The sequence below is a fragment of the Phalacrocorax aristotelis genome, chromosome 9, assembly GCF_949628215.1.
Source record: "Phalacrocorax aristotelis chromosome 9, bGulAri2.1, whole genome shotgun sequence".
Lineage (NCBI taxonomy): Eukaryota > Metazoa > Chordata > Aves > Suliformes > Phalacrocoracidae > Phalacrocorax > Phalacrocorax aristotelis.
The window spans coordinates 9,306,758-9,328,335 of record NC_134284.1 but is presented as its reverse complement, the minus strand read 5'-3'; the positions used below and the strand labels follow the sequence as shown (position 1 = coordinate 9,328,335).

The window sequence follows — 21,578 nt, the reverse complement described above, 5'->3', positions numbered from 1 at the left end:
ATAATTTAGATTTTATACATCCCCTCTAAGCTATTTTTCAGGTGCAATCCTTGAACTCACTAAAAATAAATGACTGATGGATGCTAAGAGTGTTGTAATCAATTTACCTCATTTACTTAGCAAAAAAAAAAATAAAAATTGAAAAATATATGTATACTCGGAAAGTCTCATTTTCAAGTTATTTTTCCCATAGAATTTTTAACAGAGATTTGTCTCATTAACTCTTTCTTGCACAACTTTGTTACAGCTGGAGTTATTTTGTTAGGATATGGCATTGTTTTAAAACTGTAGAGTTCTTTGATATTTTGTGAAAAAGCAAAGTCTCACTGAAGAAGCAATTCTGTCTGCTGAAAGAGGCTGCCAATTCTGCAGGCTTTTATTCCCTAGTCTCCACTCCTCACTTGCAGTGACACCTAGGGTAAGTCTTTGCTAGTTTTGAGTGCCTTGGTTTCCCCATTGCTGAGTGTTAATTATTATCAATAAAGCACTGAGCAGCCTGAAGGCAAAAATGCTCAAGCAAATGACACATATTATTACCATTGTCATCATCATCACAATTGTTAATTATTGGTGATGAGTTGGTCACTAATGTAATGTCTTTGTAGTCCAACTGAAGAGATAGTTCCTCCTTGAAAGTATAGCTCTCACCTGTGCTTCTCACTCCATCAACTGCAACCACTTAAAAGGGTAAATAAATACTCTTAGTCAGCACTGAGATATTCTTTATGCAATCTTTATTATTGCTATTTTTAGCCCTGGTAACCAACCTCTCCCCAAAATATTGTTCATGGGAAAATTCTGGAGTAGTTTACAATAAGCAAGCTTTATTGGAGATTAACTAACTTTCAGTTTCAATGAGCAATTAACACTGAATAAAGAAGTTATTTTGCTATTGTTTTGGAGAACCGACCAAGCTACTGGCAGAAAGTATTCAAGTATTTAAAAAGCATTTGTTATGCAGTCAACAGAAACACAAAAACTTGTTTGTGAGCTAAGGATTATATTGAATTGTCCTTGATTTAACGTGGTCATGTTGTCTTGTGTTTGTGACATTTCAACTCTATTGTGATGAAATAACTGACAACAGTGCCCCTTTCCTTAGTGTCTTTCTTAAGATTTTTTTTTTTGTTTTAGAGAGCATGAATTTGATGTCATTTTAAATGTACAGCTCTTTATCACTCGAGGGAAAAGCAGAGCCATGTTATATTTAGTACTTTCATTTCTTCTGATTAAATATGAATTACTATGAAATTTTTCTCATCATCTAACACGCCATAATACGCCAACAGCTTTTTAATACACTATATAAGCACAAACTTCTGCTCTAAGAGTTTAATTTGCCCCTCTAATCCAATCACATCAACCTTATTTCTCTTATCAGAGATTCCCATTTTGAATTAAATGAGCTCATTAGTTTTAATCAAAAGCAGAGAGATCAAAACTTAAACGTAAATGCTTTAGATCAGAACTGTCAGTCAGCCGTGCAGTTCTATTTTACTAAAACACAAGATCAGAGACCCTTAGAACCAATTTTTTCTCGTAAGGGATGCCAAGAGTTTGAAGATGCTATATCCTTTTTATTTTTTTTTTTTCTCCCAAGGACAGATTATACATTTAAGGTTAGACTTAATTTAGAGTATTTTTTTTCATCCTGGTGGAAATGGGAAAGTATGCCATTCTGCTGTTGTCTCTTTCACATTTATTGGTGCTGGTCCTTGGAGACCTGAACAAATGTGAAGCTATTGCAACCCATGCAACAAACCTGTCCTCAAAAAAATTCAGCTCTGTTCAGCAATATCATCTAAGAAATAAAACTCTGAAAGATATGGGTTTCAGGGTACAGAATAGTGGAACCCTGAAACAGCAACCAGGGGCACTGGGATAGCAGCAGTACTGGTAAGATGAAGATCATAATTAATTATTATTTTTATTGTACAGTACTCTACAGTGCAGTAGTTAAAGAGTACATTAAAAAACCACAGCATGGGTGCTTCCTGCTGTGTGAAGAAATGCTAAAATCAGCTTAACAAGTGTAGTTGTTGTAGTCCAGCACATTATGCTTTAGCACACGAAATAAGTACAATATGTCCTCATGCGTTCTAATGGTAATTACCTAAACACACAGAAGTAACGTTAATTAAACATGAAATATCTCATGCTCAAAAAATGATCAGGCCATAATACATACGTACCATTCCCAAGCAACTGAAATTAAAATTCCTCTTTCGTACATAGTTTTGCAAAAGAAAGGAAAACATCTGACATCTAGTACAGTGTACATGGTGTTGACATTTTCTGGGCTCATGGCACCTTATATCACAAGACTAACATTATTTTGCTGTTACTATAATATGTACAGGTCTATACATCTCTGTAAGTGAACGTTATAAAATGTATATAATTTATCCAACAGACTGGAACAGTGTCTGTCACATAAATATGTATTCTGAAGTGTTTGGTTTTCTTTAACAAAAAGTACCTGAGAGTGTATGTGTGAGATGGGATTAGTTCCCTAAAAGTCCAGAACAGCTTATGAACAGCTTTCTGAATTTCTCTCAGGAGAGAACCATTATGGCTGGAAGTAGAAATCTGCATTCAGAGTTGCACGCACCCACAGTAGATACTGTAACAATGCTAATGGGGATTATGCATGCAGGATTTTAAAAATAGGATGTGTACAGAACGCATCCACCGATGTCAGTGAGATCTGCAGAGGAATATATGGAATATGGTCCATTATGAGTTCGCAGGACTTGATTTTAAATGCCAATCCTTCAGCTTTTTAAATTTTTTCCAATTAAGTCAAAGGAAGCTAGCAACCTGAGGAACATCAGAATGAAACTCTGTAGCAATTCATTTTTTCAATAGGGATTTTTAAAAAATTTGTAGTCTAAGACCTTCAAAGAACCCTGAAATAAGCAAGGTCCCCTTTTCTTGATACTGTAGTAACTAAAGATGCCTTTTACACCGAAAAATAGTGCTCCTGGGCTGAATTTACTGAGTCTAAACCTACTGTTGAGTTAGAAACCTCTGAAACTGTGAGTTTGGAATGCTAATAATATGATAAAAGTCAGTGCTCACTGAGTATGAATGAAAGCACTATATACACTGTCAGGCTTAGAAGTATAAACAGTCAGTCTGCACTGTCTTTGCAAAACAGGTAACTGTGTAGTCTGTTGGGAAAGCGTTTGCCTTTGTGTGTCCTTAAATATTTTCGGCAGGTACTACTAAAGGAATAAACCTCTTCTCTTTCCACTCCCACAGCTGCTAGTGCAGGATGACATATCTGGGCACAAAGAATGCACTGTCTGTTTCAAAGGGCATGAAGCTGCAACCCACTGTACCCATATGAAAGTGTCGTAAATGTTAAAACATTAACTAAGAGCCACAGAGGCAAAGGAGGAGATAGTACGAACTAGTGGCCAGTTCCCAAAATCGTTTTGCCGTCTCCTCCTAAGCATTTCTTTGTGAACAAACCTTGCAGCTCTGTTCCTTCAGTGGCTTTGCCTTGGGATAAGCTTGGGCCCAGACCCCACAAACCAGTCATGCAATGTTTAACTTTACCTGCTGGAAGAGTTCTTCTAATGTTAGTGGAATGTGTACCGATAAACATGCATGCAGTTGGAGGACTGAGGTCCATGGCTCTGATCCTGCAGTGATCTGCAGATATACTCTGCATCTGTGTGCAGCCTGACTACCTTAATGCTATAGAGCAAAACAATGTAAAACAATGCAAATAATTGCTATTACACAACAATAGCACAAGTACTACCCTTATGACTGATTCACAAGCACATTCAAATTCAGATAAACAATTTGTCCCCCAGGAAAAAAGAAGTTCCAAATTTGATTTATGTCTTAAATAATGAAATCCTGCCAAAGCAGCCTGAATAAATATTCACCAACATGCATTAAAAATAATTGAGAGGAGAAAAATGTATTTTTGCCTGCTGAACAGATAAAAAGATAGGCTTCTCATTCTTAGGAGGACCAAATGCTACAGAAGGAAAACCAAACACCAACAAGGAATTTTAGGGGGTTGGTGGGAGAAAAGCTTATGGTTTACTGTACAGGAAATTCTGGATTTGTTGGCATTTCAGAAAGTTTTCACGTGGCTTTCATTTCTCTTCCTTGAAAATAGGTGCTTATACAGCTTTTTAGAGACATAGTCAAACACCAACTATACAGCTCTTAAAAGAGAAACAAAATAACAGAACATACAAAATACTAAGAAGGGAGCTCTCTTCTCATGTTACCTTCTACAGTTGCAAACCTCCTCCTACATTTTCTTCAAGTCTTATAATCCTTTGCATAGGCAACTGAGAGTCACTATGTTCAGTTTAATAATTAGGAAATATAAATCTATCATTTTCAGTTGAACTAGATGCATCTTTCTAAATGTTTCTATTTCTTCTGTGCAGTTTATTGTCTGTAACCAGGCATTAAAAGACTTTCTAGGAAAATTTAACCTTGAGTGGTTAACTGTCCTGCTTTTTCTTATATTATTGCCTCTTAAAGTGCGTTTTTAATCAGAAAAGTGACTCTCAAAAAAGCGCTGTTGCCAAGGTAATTCTCTCTCAGTAGCTTACAGATCGATTTTGATAATTTTATAAGATAAAAGATAGATTTTTCTAACTAGCCGCCCAGCAAACATAATTCAAAAGCTTCAGATTAAGACAATTTATTTCCAATAAGTGTAAGTTACTATGAAATTATACTTAGCACTTGTGCGAATGCATGTTTTTAAGTGAAATGGGTTCAGTCGGATTGCAGGCTGAACATAGGCAAGTACTGGAAGCTAAAGCTTGGCCTAGGAAGGTGCTAAAGATTCTTGGACTATTCAGATGAACCACTTAGGCATATTTATGCACACAGGCAGCCTGCCTGGTGATCAGCCAACGAGCACCGAACTTCCAATTTCTATAGATCCTCTCTTGGTCTTCCCAGAGTTCTCAGCATCTTGCAAAATCAAGGACTATCTGAATTATTTAGTTAACTTTGTGGGTGGCAAAGAAGAGGCTAGTTCATTCTTCCACGGCAATACTATTTTTAAAAGGAACTGTAGGAATAATACTTTTGTTGTAAGCTGTTCCAGTTATAAACAGGAACTTGTGTTCCTGAATAACCAGATTTGGATCTGAAATTAATGCTACTGATCTAACTTGGTGAGAGTCTTAAATTTCTGTTTTTCTATTTACTGAAAAGCTGAAGAAGTTAAGAATTGGGCCCCAGACCTCTGGTGACTTAGTTCACTTAGGCCTCACTGAAGAGAGGAAGGCTCAGGGCAGCTCTTCCAAAAGAAATGGAAAGAAGGATTACTTCCTCTGAAGAATTTATTGCTAGGTAATGTTTTCAGACAAGATATTAAACTGTTCTTTCTTGTCATTCTACCTCCAAGATGAAGACAATTCACTTTTCATGACCTATTGGAAACTCAAAGGCATAAAAACTTTAAACCCTATCAGACTTCTGTTGAAAGCTGGTTCTTTTAATGTTTTGGTTTTTCCTTTTCCCTCTCCCGTAATTTTCCAGAGCCAACAATTGATGAGATAAGCTGGTGCCTCAGATTGTTTCAGTTAGGTTGTCACTATATAAAATCCTTAAATTTTTACAACTAATTGACATTGAAGCCTTACATATATATTTATTTAATATTTTCCATGATATTAAATATATATTATATATTTTCTACATATAGAAATAGGATTATTTTTAATAATCAAAATCTAATTACTAGGCTATGGTCCACATGTGGTTGTGCACACTGTTAAGCATAGACGTTTGAAAGTGGGAAAACAAGTGACTAAGTCAGATATACGCAGCGTATCTTTTTAGTGTGATTAAAGTACGTGCATCCAGGCAAAAGTCAAGTCAGTGAAGTAGCAGTGAATTTAGATGCAACAGCCAGAAAAGTGGGAGAACATGTTTACTATTTGATCCACCTTATACACTGTGGATTTACAAGAACTTGGATATTATACAGGAATCAGTTGACTTGAACTGTTTGGCCACAACACAGTGTAGTTATTCTTTTTAATTTGCATAGTTAATCCTGCCTTTTCAATTTTTTGAAAATTTCCTCCGTAGGAAGTAGTGAAAACCCCGGTGCTTAACTATGTAATGGGACAAACTACTAGAAATGCATTAAGAAGAAGGGATGAATTCTAAGTGACAGAAGGCTTAATTCAGTTGCCTACACGTAAGTCTACAGCATTCTTGTGAGCTGCACCACAGTGTCAGTGTTTAAATTTCTTTGAGAAACTTAAGCCACTAGAGCCTGGTCCCATTTAAGTAAGTAGGAATATTATGAAAGGACCTGGATCAAGTTCCTGATTATTATTTTGTAATTTCTAGCACCCTGTGTGACCTGTTAGTTAGGGCTTTGGTTGGACATGCCAACATTCAGTCTAGTGTATGTGGTTACACCAGTTTTGGAATGTGCTTTTGTTATTCCCCCAAATACACCAGACTTAACACTAACCACAGGCAAAAGTAAGCCAGAGTTCTCTAAAGTAGCTTAATGCTGTTTTACCAATGAATAAGCAAAACTGCGTATGCAATTACTGGCAAAATAAGTTATAGTTTCACATAAGTACCATACATATACAAACAACACAACTTTAATGTGCAAACTGTATTCGTCTGTGATTGATAATGCTCAGTTTGCAGGTTTTACAAGTGTAAACACTACTATGTGCATACTGTATTTTGGGCACAGAAAAGACTGCATCTGCAGAGAAACAAACCATGCTGTGAAAAGTTATCCTGTAGTTACAAATAATGAGTTTACCCTGTCTGTTTTTTTAATCCAGACTAGGCCCATGTAGTGGCTGTAGTTATGTAGGATAAACTAAAGTACAAACTCATTGACAAGTTTTCCCTATTGTTATGCAGAGAAATTTTTGAATGTTCTATTATCCTGTGGAACCAAAGTAATCTGAACTACTCTTTTTTGGACTAAGAAGTATTACTTTATTTAATGCCTCTCAAAGCTTCCTTTCTTCTTCTGCTTCTGCAACTCCTTCTATTTCTTCTTCTTCTAGTCTAGAAACATGTCTTATCAGGCTATTAGTTCCCAACATATGCAATTTACTTCCCATGTAAACTTTATCCCACAGAATTCTTTATATATCTGGTAAAGTATAGAATGAGTTAGGTGCCAGGATAGACCTATAAATAAAGTGTTCCCAGGATGAAGCTATGAATAAGATTTTTGTTACTCCTATAATATTGAAAGTCAGATTTTACAATAAATTTTGGTAGGTCAGTGATCTATGAAATACATAGAGCTTTTTTGCCTGTTTGAAAACAACATAATGAAGATTTGATATTAACAGAACTAATCATGGTAGGAAACTTTAACTCTGACAAAGCCTTTGGAAATGTTACAGTCTACTGGGCTTCAATCCATTATCTAAACACTCGCAAATGTATCCACATTCATCCAATGGACCAGAACAACTCTGGAAGAGCTGTTATGGTCTAGTGAGTGAGTGGTACATAAACCATACTGCGTATGAAGCTCAAACTTGCTTCTGCATTTTTACATTTAAAATTAATTTATTTTAAGCAATGGAATAAATAATCTGACCTGATCTGTCGGCTTGGTTTCATGTGAGGTCAGCAACATTCATAGATTTTCAAGGTTCAGTAACAGTCCCAAGGAAAATTAGCACAGTGGTATCATCTCCTTGATGTTTACTTGCGTTGCAGCTATTCTAACAAAGTTTGAAACAGAACACATCTAGGAAAGGTCCTGATGTTAGGAGACTAGAGGATCATAAGTAATAGCACATCTATCCTGTTAGGGAACGGATACAGAGACAAGAAACTGCAAAAGAAATGAGGAAAGAGCAAAGGAAAAAAAGGATCCTGACTAGTTTTGAGGTAAAAACTTCACTGAATTCCCTGAGAGTTTTATGAGCCTGTGAACGATACAGGACTAGATGCTGAATGTCCTTTGAGATGTGGCTGGTGTCCACAACTTAAATGATCATTATCTTTACCAAGCAACTTCTTATAAACAATTTTGAGCATTTTGTTTCAGCACAAAGCTGCCATTAAATGCTGATGCTGTTCCCCCTCTTCATGCCCTAGAAGGATCAACTGAGAGTATTTTTTCACTCTCGCTAGTTTTCTGCTCTTGCCTAGTAACTTGTGAATCATTAACTGACACTCCGGAGCATAGCTGTGAAAAAAACTGTGGTTCAGAGCTGCCAATAATGGCCCACTAAAGTTCCTTCCCAGCACATGGCATAAAAAAACCCCCAACAAACATTAAAAAGTCCCTTCTGATGTTGTCTAACACTGCCAGCCTGCTTGGGTTTAAAAAGCACAATAAAGAGGTTGCTTTCCAGATTTTCATGTGCCAAATGGGAGGTGCTTTTTGGTGAAGCTTTTCCCTGAGGGAAAGAAGAACAGCCGAGTTACCTCATGCTGCTCAGTCGATGTTTGGATGATCCCACTCCGGGGAAACATACACAAGTGTCAAAGTCAAGCTGCTGCTAGTGGATGTTTCTGTGCTCAGCAACTAAGCAGTAGGAAAGTTCAAGAGAAAAAATGGAGTAACATAAAGATAGTCTTTGAGAGCACATGACATCCAGCAAAAGCTATTATGCAGCAGCCTGCGTATGTCAAGGAACAAACAGTACAAATGCAAAAAGTGAGTGTTTTAAATCTTAGTGGAATACTCCCATAAATATAGCCACTTGAGGAATCTATTTCTTCAGAAAATACCTTTTGTGCTGCTGGGATATTTGGGGGATTCTATTTTCAATACCTGTGTTCTGGATCTAGTGGAGCAATGCTTTTATCACGACTATAAAATGGTTACGAGCCAATTCCTCATATAAAACAGTCAGTAACAGTGGAGCTTTTTTATGACAAACATGATGTCAGACAAAGGGCATCAGGACTTAGTCTTTGTACTACAATACAAAATAACAATACATAAACACCTTTGTGAAAGCAGCTTGAAACCCCATGTTTTCTATTAAAAAGTCATGTTCAATCTTCACTGTTGATAGAGCAGAATAGCTAACACAGAGAACATTGTATATCAGAAAGGTCAATAGTTATTATGAGCTACAAATATATTTTTTTCCATCCTTCAGGCTGTTTAGCGCATATCACAGCATGAGCAGCTGTCTTCTTTAATGCTTTTAAAATTAGAATCCCAAAGAGGAAGAAAAAATTACATTTGCAATGATTGCTCTTTGCTTTTGTAAGTTTACTTTAATACACTATTTTATATACATGAATCTTCCATGCAGCCTAACCAAGGGGCAGTAACTGGTTGCTAGTATCTACTGGATTGCTATATCAGTGTGTATAGAATCCTGCCAAAAAATCACTTTGCACAAATTGCATAACCTTGCTGAATAACCTTTCTAGAAAAGTACGTAGCTACTGGGCATATGTTTAAACCAAGCAAGCATACATGTGCAAACACAGACTGGTCATTACTAATGGTGAACGCTTACTGGTTTAGCAGCAATAAACATAGAGACCATCTGACCTACCACTTTCTGCTCACACACTGAAAATGGCTAAACAGGGTGGTGGGACTGTGGCATCATTTGACCTCTTATTTTTTTCGAACATGGCAGGTATCTGGGTTCACCTTTGCTAACAATGAACGACGACTTAAAACTGCAAACAGGTTTCCATTCTGTTCTTTGGATTTCAGTCACATGGGCTCTACCAAACTGTTCCCTTTTCCAAGTTTGAACCTTATCTGGATGTGTATCGGTGTGTCAAATGCAAAGTGGTGTTTTATAAATATTTTGAAGTATGGAAGGCAAGAAATCATTTTCTTGAAACAAGAATGTTTTTGCCGTAGGGTTTAATGTTTGGCTCACAGGTAACTTAATTACTGGACAGTGGCAATAGGTATGGTGCCAAGCACCACGACAATATGCAGATTCTTTAGGGGATATAGGGGAATGCTGCAGATTTTGCAGGATGTGCAGAAACTCCTGGTCTAACGTACCTTAGGAACTACTTTCTCCAGCTGCATGGCTTCATAGTTCGGAAGACAGTCAAGCAACAGTTTTAAAATATTGGAAAACATGATTTCATATACTCACATAGAATATACTTATCCATGTCAAAAAACAGTGTGACTAACACTGTTATTTTTAAAGAAAAAGAATAATGGAAAAAATTAAGCAACATAGGCTTTCCCATCCCTTGCCCCAAACAAATAACACTTAAAAATATCTTGTGAACAGAAGAACTATTACTTAAACATGAAAATACTTATGTCCCCAGCATTATGCATCAAAACTTATTTCAGAATGCTATTAACGTTTCCATCATCACAAGATTCGCTGCACAACTATTCCCTCTCATCTGTCACACAGAAACTCCATGACCTGGTCCAGGCTAGGCAGAACCAGGCAAGCTGCTAATCCTGCTGCTGCTGAGGAACTTGCTAGAACAGCTGGCATGGCAGGTAGCTGATGTTATTGGGATGTACTGCTCAGTTGGTAGCACTTCCAGCAGCAACCTTCACCTCCAACACTCATGTTCCTGGCTGCTGAAGAGGTAAGAAGCCCAACTGTCCAGGCTTCTCTATAGCTTTGTCCCTTATTAGTAGAGCTTCCTTGTACCCATTACCATGTTTTCTCCACAGGTTAGCATATTAAAATAGGGCAACAATATTTCTAACGTACACAGAGAGACTTCTTAGATAAGTTAGCATTTATAGATTTCTTTGCTTATGCAGAATTTACAAAAAATCCTAAAATAATGACAAGTACCAGCCCATTGAAATTCAAAGACAGTTGAGAAGAGGTATCTCCAAAAATGACAGACTTGCGGCTGCTGAAAACAAATACCTAACAGGAGTTCCAGTGGGCTGCAGCCATGCATTATTCTTAAGAAAAAACTCATTAAAATTATTTGGTGAAATGTCAAATGAACGGGACATCTTACTTTTATTATATTTTCCCCCTTTATTTATTTATTTTACACTGTGGAGTTAAGCAGGGTTTTGACAGACACAATCAGAATCTGTCATATTACGCAGGAAACAGCATTTTAAAAGTCAGCCCGCAGTGCAGGTATTTTGGCAGGTTTATCACAAGGCTTGAATGGTAAACACTTAACAGAAGGAATCCTGTTTATTTGCTTCGTTTTAACAATGGAAGCAATGGCTGCTTTTTCCCATAATGCCCCTTCAGTTCAAGGTTTAAGCAAAATAAAGCCAAACGCAAGATAATAAGATGATCAATAATAATTGCCCTTCTTTTTCTTAGCCCATTTTTCTATCTCCAGTGTTTGCAAACTGAGTAACTTGGAGAATGATCATTTAGACGCAGGCAGAGCACAGTACGATTGGTGAAATTTCCATGGTACAGTATTTCCTGAGTTTTTCTGAGTTAAAATTTTTCTACATTGTATTTTCACAACCCCGGAGCTTGCACTGTTTCTTTTTCCTCCAAGTCTGAAGATCACCCCATGGATTAAGAAATGATTGAGGATTCTCTCTTAAAAGACTCTTTAAAAAACTGTCAGAATCAGCCTGAGACAAAGATTTATTATGAACTATTTCAAGGGCTTAATATATGTATCCCCAAAGAGCCCTTGGAGCAAACTAAAAAGGAAGAATGGAATTCTCAAAGAATGGGAAAAATCTCCAATGCCCCACTTTCTTCACACCATGATTACTGTTTACTCAAAGGATAAAATGCCTAACCTGTCACATGAAGTCTTCAGAAGCCACATTACTGCTGATGTACAGTAAAAAAACCAAAACAATGAGCCTAGACAGTAATATGCCTAAGAAAGGCAGCTGTAATTTGCTTTCTAACCTGTTCACTAACACACTAATGTGGATACATCTTGTAGAAAGAGCTGATCTCCTGACCCAGACAAGCAATCAAACAACTGCCAGAGTGTTTGCTGTCACACAAGCTGTGACCATTACCTTAATTATACGTTACCATATAACAAACCTTCCCTAATGAGCAACTATTCTCCCACCTGTGTGCCAGATAACCCTTCTGTCCTTGAAGAGTACCACTGCAGATGATTTAATTTTGAAATTTGAAAAGCATATTCATATGCATTCCTTCCAATAGATAAAAATATTACATATTTTAACATGGTTAGTTGCTTTACTAGAATGCCAAGACACAAAAAACCACAGACTTATACTAAAGAAAGGGAATTAGAAAGAAACATACCATACTACTGATAAATCTTAAGCAGAGCTTGATCTGACCTTTGACTTTACGTTCACATACAAATACATCCATCTTTACATATTCTTTTGTGTTTACAGAAGTGTATGAAATACTTTTACACTGACATTTTTCACGTTGTGCCTAAAACCAGGAATCGTACCCGGGTTCATGGTTTACACAAATGCCTGCTTTCCCTCTCTATACCAACCTCCAGCAGGCTATACTTTTCCTTCTCTTCTAGTTTTTATCTCTTTATACAGCATTTTATTTTCTTCTGTTGTCTGATATTTAGGACATTTCCATTCATATTACAATTTACAGGACACCATATCCTTATAAACATGACAACTTCCCTCTCCACAGAAGTTATCTGTGTTCTACCTCAGATGCAGTACTGGGAAAAAGAGGGAAAGAGTGAGGCATAGGAATCTGTTTTTTCGTTTTGGCCGATCTGGGTTATTAGCCTCTCTTCTTCTGGGACAGTTTCAACATTTTACCTGTTCATGGTAATTGTGTACCTAAACTAAGCAAATCAGTGGAAAACATCTGCAGACTTCCCATCTGCTATGTGTTTTACTTGAATACTGGGTGCCAGTGTAGAAAGACTTTAAAATGCAACTATTTACATCAAAAGAAGATCAGGAGGAACATGAGAGGGACCTAAACAGCAATCAGAGCAGACAATTGAACAGCAGAGCAATAGATGAAATTTCATACTAACAAGTGCAACATGTGGCACACTTCTGAAGAAACCACTCCTGTATATTGAGGAGTTTTAAATAACTCTAACCAGGCAGTAAAAGGAGATGGAAATATCTCAGTGAAAACATCTGCTCTGTATGGAGACCGTTATGACTGAAAGGTTAAATGAGATGAGAACACAATAAAAATGAATCTAAAATTAACAAATATTACTAAGCCATTATGTAAACTTATAGTCCAAGCTTTACACGGAGTATTGTGTTCAGTTCTGGTCATCTGCTATTAAAAAAGAGAATAACGGAAACAGAAAAACCCTAGTAGAAGGACATCTGAAGAGAGGATAATGAGATTATAAATACTTAGCTCTGAGAACAGATAAATAAGAAGTGATGTGACAAAAGGTACATAAAATAGTGAATGATACATAGAAGATAATATAAGAACAAAGGGATTTCCAATAAATGGGAGGGAAAACACATTTTGAGCTGATAAAGACAAAATGATAGAAAGAAATTTTTTCCCCACAACATGCAATCTATGCAATTCACAATCAATATATATATATAAAAGAACTTCAAAAGAAGGACTACATATCTATGAGGCTAAGAAGAATAACCATACTGCACTATGGAAAATAAAATTTACATGAGTTATCAAGTGTCATGCTTCAACTTACAGTTATCATTCTGTAGATTTTGCATGTGGTTTGGAAATATTTGCTACCTGCTACTCTAAAAGACAAGCTAGTGGGCTAGAGAGACAATGTTCACTCATATATTATATGAACTTCTGCGTTCCTAAGAAACTCCTATATACAGATCTCTGGCAGGAGATGCTTCTCTGGTTTACTCATCCACCACCAGGTTTAAAATTCTCCAGTGGTTTCTAAGTAATCAGTAGCACGGGAAAAAAAATTGAGCCTCTCAGAAGGAACACACAACTCTCTGACCCTCTCTTTTCTTCAATTTGCTGGCTTAGAATTGGAACGTTCTGATGCACTTTCTCTAGAATTTAAAAGCAGCAACATTAAGCTGTTTGTATTAAGGTAGGAGTAAATTCTGAAGCCAAGGAGATCTGTGGTGAACCTCTTACCAGTGGTTCTTGTCTTTGAGTATTGAAAAATTCAAGTACTTTCAGTTGATGTTGTTACAGGTCCTTGAATGGACTTAATGTTAAGTGCAACAACCCTTTGTAACTGAGAAACTCTATCCTCCAGCTGGTCTAAGATGTCTATCTTTGCTGCATACACATAATTTATTCAAAATGTTCTCTGTGTTTTCCCCACTCTACTATTAAATGGCAGAAAGCAGCTTGCAAAGCTTGCCCATTACCATTATAGGTTGTATAAGAATTAAGGCTTTATAGAGAATAATATTAATCAGACCAATTTCAAAGAAATCATAATAGAGATGTAGCATGTTATATATTGCAAAGAGTTTTGCTGTCAGATTATATTCTGTATGTTAAAAATATTATCATAATTTTAATTTAATCCTGGTACATTTTTAATGGACAGTTATAAGGTAATCAGGGAAACTAAAAATCTTACATGCAAATATATTCTACAATACATGTTTGTCTTGCTACAAAAAATACAAATTTTAACAGTGAAATGAACAGGTTTTAACAAAATATTGCATAAGTAAGTTCTTACATACTGCAAAATATGACTTGCAATGTAAAATTTCTTTTCAAAGCCAAAAGGTGATATAAGACCAACAGTGATCCACATTCTCTTTATATTTTCTTACTGGCTTAGTTATGACATAGCTCATGATATGGTTCACTGTTCTACGGAAAAAAAGTTTCCTATGGCAAGAAATTTAATTTCAGAATTACTTTGATTAAGTGATATTTCTATCTCAGTACAAAAGAAAACCCATATCTCTAAAAAGCTTTCGTTAAAAAATTTTGTATTTTCCTACTTAGGCACCCCAAATTCTCCTAGAAAATCCCAGTAGAGTGCAAATAGTGATTTCATATAAAAATGTTAGTAGCTGGTTAATATAATCAGGTGTTAGAATAATGATAATGATTACCTCATCATATTGGTAATTTTTGCATTCTGTTAGCAAATTTTGCTTTTGCTAACATGATGCAAAAGTTGTTAATATAATGAGTCTCATTGTATTAGCAACTTTCTATCACATTAACAAAGATTAAATTTGCTAATGTAATATGACAGTCACTAACATAAGATTAGTGCAGAGACCAGAATCTCTGTAGACCTCCGAAAGGTAATGTTGAACATGTAAGCAATGCTCATTTGTTTTTCCTTTGTTAGCTATACTTTGAGTGCCTTAAGTGTCACATGCATCTACACTCACTGAATGTTCTCCAGGAAGGTCCATTTTATTGAAGACTAACAGAGCCACGAGACAATGATTAACTTTTGATGCAAAATCATGGACCATAAAGTTTCCTTTTCAGAAGATAAGTGACTCATGCAAATGGATCAGCTGATATTTACACATCAGAGATGTGTGTTCATAAAAAATGACACTAGTAATATTGCTGATTAATTTATATAGGATCTTCCATGATAAGCATACTGATGTCTACACAAGTATCAAACAGGTACAGCAAACACCCTTGGCCTACATTGCTCATGGAGGTCTCCCAAGTTAGAAAGTTTATGGCATAAATGCCACAACAATAATAAATGACAAACAGCAGAATTCAGCCTGAATACAATGATCATCTTTGTCTGTGCTTGTATACTGCAGTGTCACATTCCTGGGGTAATGCTTCTACTTGCTTTCAGCTCCCTGTCTCAGACTTCATATGTGAGGAGCCAAAGCGAAGCTGCTGCACTATGTGAGAATGGAAGCGTAGGTCCCTCTTCTCAGGAAGGAAGCCTAACCTTACCTAAATGATCTGACATTAATGAGTGGCTGAGTCACGTGCTACGTTAAAGAAGAGTTGACAGGGACTGTTAATACAAGAGAGCTTTAGAAGTGGAGCTTGCTCTCACCTTCCACTTCGAGCCTTTTAGGTCAAGCCACATACCAAATCCTACAGCCTGGGAGGTATTATCCTTCTTATGTCCTGTCTCAGAACAACCTACATAATAAAAGTACTCCTTCCTAAAGTCTGCATGCATCCCGTGCTGGGATTTAACATACTACAACATGTGGATGCCTGAACGTAATTCTGGTTTGACAGAAGTGAAAATGAAATGCAACAGTTAGTCAACACAACAACTATTTACAGTAGCAAGCAATTAAACACCATTGAAGTATTCTGAGGAGAAAGAACAGCTGCTTGTCTACAGGCTCGGGTGGAAAACCATGAATTGGAAAGACAGAAGATAAAGGCTTTCGATGAATAACCTCAGCACAGCCTCATGCAAAGATAAAAATTTGGTATATAGTCTCTGTCTTCCTTTCAGGAAAATCACCAATAAATTCAGCCCATACAATATAGTCATTAAAGGAAAAGGGGAAAGGTAAAGGCAAGCAGGATTCCTGTGGAACAGAGCTGCTGAGTAAATGGGGAACCCAGTAAGTAAACTTGAGAACTGCACAGATAAATAAGACGTGCTCCAAGTTTTTATTTGCTTTTGTAGCCAATGAATCAGTTTTGTGGTCAAGAGAGTTAAAAAGTTAGAATTAACACATAAGAATCGCCTCAGCTGTGAAGTCCTAGATACAGTGGCACAACCACGGGTACCATAATCAGGTCTGTAAGTGAAGGAAGAGGCTGAAGAGGGAGCTAGATATTTAGCAAGGCTCATCTGAAGAGTATGAAGGGCCTTTCAACATCAGAAGTAGAATTTAAAACTGGATTCATAGCTTTATGTTAATAAGTAATTTTCTTTTACTATAAACAGCAGGCTGAACTGAAGAAAAATCTAGTTTTGTGATAAACTGTATTTCAATTCATAGTACTAAAATATAAAAAGGAACAATCATGAGTTTTCCATTTCTTTTCCTTCAATTCTTGGGATGTGATTTCTGTGAACAATTGTTTAATTAGAAGACCATTTCTTTTGGGGGAAGTGTATAAGTGAAGCCCTAACCACTTATTGTTACGAACAGCATGTGTCTTTTTTTCTTTGCTAGAGCAGTACTTCTGGAGCTGATTTGTGACTAAATTCTAATATGGCAAACTGTATTCTGCTGATCTAAATTTCACTGGCACGGTTTTCTTTTTCTTTTTCTTTTTTTCCCCATACACGAATCATATTCTGCCTTGCCCAGTTTTATTTGACTCTGACAGTTCACAGCTGAGCAGTTCAGAGGAATACACAGCTTCCTTAATTATACCTCACTTGACAATAGCAGGACCTGATCCTGCAAGTCAGCTTTAAAATTGCACTTGGAAGCTGTCATGGAAATCACGTGAGATATGAATTGTTTCTCACCATTTTTGAAAATTAGGTCACTTATTTAGGACGTTGGAAAGAACTTAGGAATTGTGACTTGAGGCACACATTACATTTTTTGCCAATGTAGTCCTCTTACCTAATGTACAGAAATAGATTCATAATAATGTAATTCTAACAAGCCAATCTGTCTTAAAAGGTTCCTTTAGAGACATATTTCATTATACAACTCTTTATGTTTATGTTGAACTGTATGACATAGGAAGGGCCTTTTTCACAAAGTCCCCTAATGCCAAAGATCTCTGGATTGAGCACAACCAAATTTAGGTCATACAAGGATAGCACCACGAAGCAACAAAAGCCAAACCCATGGCAGAAACCCTAATGACATGTAGCATGGCAACAGGGGCAGGTGTCTGAGGAATATATTGTATTCTGCTAAGGCACAGAGGCAGAGGGGGGCGACTGACATGAGGATTAAGTGAAACAAAGTAATTTGATGGTTTTTTTTCTCCCCATGTGTTTTGTATCACATTATTGCTAAATGCATAGCTCACAGTTCTATTCTGCCATTTTCAGCCAAAGTTTAGCCTGCTCATGTAATTTCCCTGTCCCAGTGGCAACCCCCATGCATCTCCATGGATTAGTAGAGGATTGCATAGAGAAGATGCTCAGGCCCTTCTACTCGAGTGCCATATATTGCCTCACACTTGAGACACTGGAGAATCTCTGTCAGGGGCAGTAGTACGAGGACTGATGTCATCTGCAGGGCAGCCGCTAGAAGTCAGCAGTCACATACACTCTTACAAAGAGCTCATGCAAAAAAAGTCTGTAGAAAAAGCACCTTGCTAACCAGAGTCTAGATACAGATTGCTCAGGACTGCTAGAGCACGTCAGAGTGCTGAGAGTTGCCCAAACACACACCCTCTAAGCTTGTGTAAGGCATGTATTCCCAAGAGTTTATACCTAACAGCTGTGCGGCAGCATATAGAGACATGGACATTGCTTTTGTGCAGACAACAGGGCTGCCATGTAAGCAGCTCTCCTGGGTTCCCTGTGTCTGGAAGGGAAGTACAGTTTGGGGGGAGGAAGGAATGAACGGTGCATGGGCCTGTGTGATTGGAAGAGCACCAAGCATATGAAGAAGCTACCCTAAAGCCTGTTGGGGTTGGATACTTCTGAATAAAAGGCACATAGTATCACCATTCTGTCCTTAGACAACACATTATTATTTCTAGTGTCATGTGCTGTATTACATTGTCTGATAAAAAGTACAGTAGAAGAATTTGCCAGGTGACTCGATTTCTGGCCTTGTCAGATTATTTTGCTTAGTTTCTGATGAAAACGTAAGACAAGCTTTGCAAAATTATTTTTGTGGATTTTCTTCTCAGTTTCTTTTCCCTTCCTATCGCCACGTCTAATCTATTTATCTATGGCTCAGTTATTGATTTATGTCCACTGGGATGCTAGATACATATCCTGTAAGTGATATCAGCTTATTTTTGTTACATTATATATAGTGAACAGATACTCTGAATTGTGTCTGCGCATAAAAGCATCACAAATTGTTATTAATTATGCTCTAAGGAAGATGTATTCCACTGTTGAACTTCCCAGAAAAGGCAAAGTATAATAATTCTTCTCTTCACTGAACAATTTTTTCCTTTGTTATGGGACAGCTGATGAACACAATATTGCTTTTACTATGCAGTCCTGAAAGTGCCAGTTGGGGGAAAACATATTTTTCAGTACTTAAAATAAAAATACCAGAATGTTCCAATAGCTTGCATGGAAGCTCCATGTATGTCCGCTTAACAAAAATAGCCTTTGAACTGCAAAGACATTTGGTGATGATTACTGTTCACTGAAAAAATAATTACAAAATGTTATTCATCTATTTCTTTTCCTGTCCATGTGTTTATCTATCATTTTGCAGTTTTCAGCAGAGCAGATGTGCTATGACAGAAACAGCAGCTACAGTATTTGCTTCCCATATAGAAACAACAAGCAAATGTGACTCATATCCTGGATTACATTAAACAAAATGGAAGAGTGACAAAAAAAATCTGTTAGTCTAACAACAGATTTTAATTGCAAACTAAATTGAAATTCATTTGTTTAAAAAAGTGTTTTCAAATGTTAACTCACAGATTTATACTGTAGTATTTGCCAAAAATGTTCATGTTCTGAGGTGAAATCCTGTTTCTAATGAGGTCACTAGAGCTTTGCCACTGCATCTGGGGGGCAAGAGTCCATCTTGGTCCTTTATTTGGTCCCCCCACATAATTTACACATTTTATGTACATCACATAAGCACTAAGCTCTAACTTGTCTTTTAAAAAAACCATCTTTAATGCTGCAAATGATCAAACGCAACTAAGGATTTGTCCATAAAAGTTTTAATCAATAATTACCATTCAGTGATCTGGCCAGAGACCTGGGCTTGAAATATGAGCTATTTGTCAAAGGGCAAACTGAAATATCTTTTACTTTAGCACAAGCAGGTCCTCTGCTCTTGACCTATTAAAACTTTGTTTGCTATTATACTTGCTGGTGAACGAGTCATGCAGAAAGGTGTTGAGGAAATGAGCCAGCATGTTCCCCAGGTGATATAAATGCTTTATCAAACTGATCCCTGCCTTGTTATGTAAACTATACCAGGTACCGTTCGTTTTAAACAGAGAGATAAACAGATCTAATATGCTTCAGGGCGTCATGCTTTATGCATGAACTGCTTTTTATTTTTATATTAAAGATTTTCTTGACACAACCCTTTGCAATGAAGGAAAGCTCCGATATAATGTCTTAACTACAACAACTGCAGCACCTGCAAGTTCAAAGTACTGAGACTGATATTCCCAGATCAGATAGTCCCATGCTAACCTATTTAATTAATTCTTAATAAACAATTAATTTTTTAGTGAAATACCTCTTGTAATGAGAAAGTCTCTCTCAAAAGATAAATGAAGTAATCCTCTGAGATTGAATTTATAAAAAAATAACTTGGTCTATCCGTCTATTTACAATATTTAGCTACCTACTCTTTGCTTTCAGTTGTCTGATCTATCACTTGTTTTCTTATTTATTATACATTTTTCAATCTGAAGTGATATCAGATAGAATGTTTTTAACCTTCCCAGGAGTAATATCCCGTTTCTTTTTACAGCAAAGGGATTAAATTCTAGTCTCCGTTTTCATGGGAGCAAACGCAGAATATCACCAAAGATTTCAGTATAGTTACTTATGATTTATACCCATAAACAGGACCAGAATTTAGTCAGCTGTCTTATCAGCTGTCTTAAATTTGAGACATACAAGATGAAAGTGAACACATTTATGCTCTCATTTTAAAAAATGGACCTATAGAGTATCACAATTACAAGGATCCACTTTGAGAATTGTGTACTTTTTCAGCCTAAATTATTATTAAAATTGCTTGTTCTTGGTTTAATATTCAACGTCATCCTCCGAAATTTTAAGGACAGCTAGAGATCCTATTTTTCTAGAAATTCATAAGAAAGAGGAAAAAAGTCTTACATATATTGCCATATACACAGAAATATTTATTTATCCCACATAAAACAAGATTTTAAGTATACTTCCCAATCATAATGCAGTCTTAATTATGGAGTCACTAGTGACACCATTGTTACTTACCTACTTCTACACATAGATCTGTATGAATGTGTATATGTGCATGCTAGCGCAGGTGTACATGTGTGTATTCAAAAGGCTTTTGCATACCCTCCTGCTAAGTTTTGGTAGTGTTTCCAATGCCAAATTAATTAAAAATCATTGGCCACAATGCTTTACAGAGAATTATTTGTATTATAGTCAATGCAACAAGTGTAATTGCTCTCAGGCTGATAAAAGTAGTAGGTTTAGTCTGCCTTAGTTCACAGTTTCTAGGCTGAAAAAAATTCACGACTTGATAAAAGCCTTTGTTTTAGCAAACACCTGCACAGAGATAGCACAAATAGCGTGGTTTTAAAGCTGAAGGTATCAGAATAACAAGTGGAAACTGGATAATATAACATTCTTCACTAAAAGTCTGGTTTGTTTGTATTCATAATGTAATGTTTACTTCAGGACATATTTTCTGGAGACATGATGCCTTCCTTCCGTTTATTCCATGCACAACTCAAAATAGAAAAAACGAATGAAATTTAACTATCCATAAGTCTTTGTTGTTGATGGACTGAATTACAACTTTTTAATTTAGTCAAGTAAAGCATTATTACAGTAGGACTCTAGGGCAGGAATGTGTTAATAAAATCATACTCTCTGCCTTTTCATTTAAAATAATCCCCTTGAGCTGATTAAATGAAATATCACTTGTTTAATAACTGACAGAACAT

General features: G+C 36.5%; 1 protein-coding gene across 2 annotated transcripts in view; it reads right to left on the bottom strand.

The window, feature by feature from the left end:
- The window catches only part of NPAS3 (neuronal PAS domain protein 3), a 628,153-nt gene that overhangs the window by 60,445 nt on the left and 546,130 nt on the right, over positions 1-21,578 (bottom strand). The window lies entirely within an intron of this gene.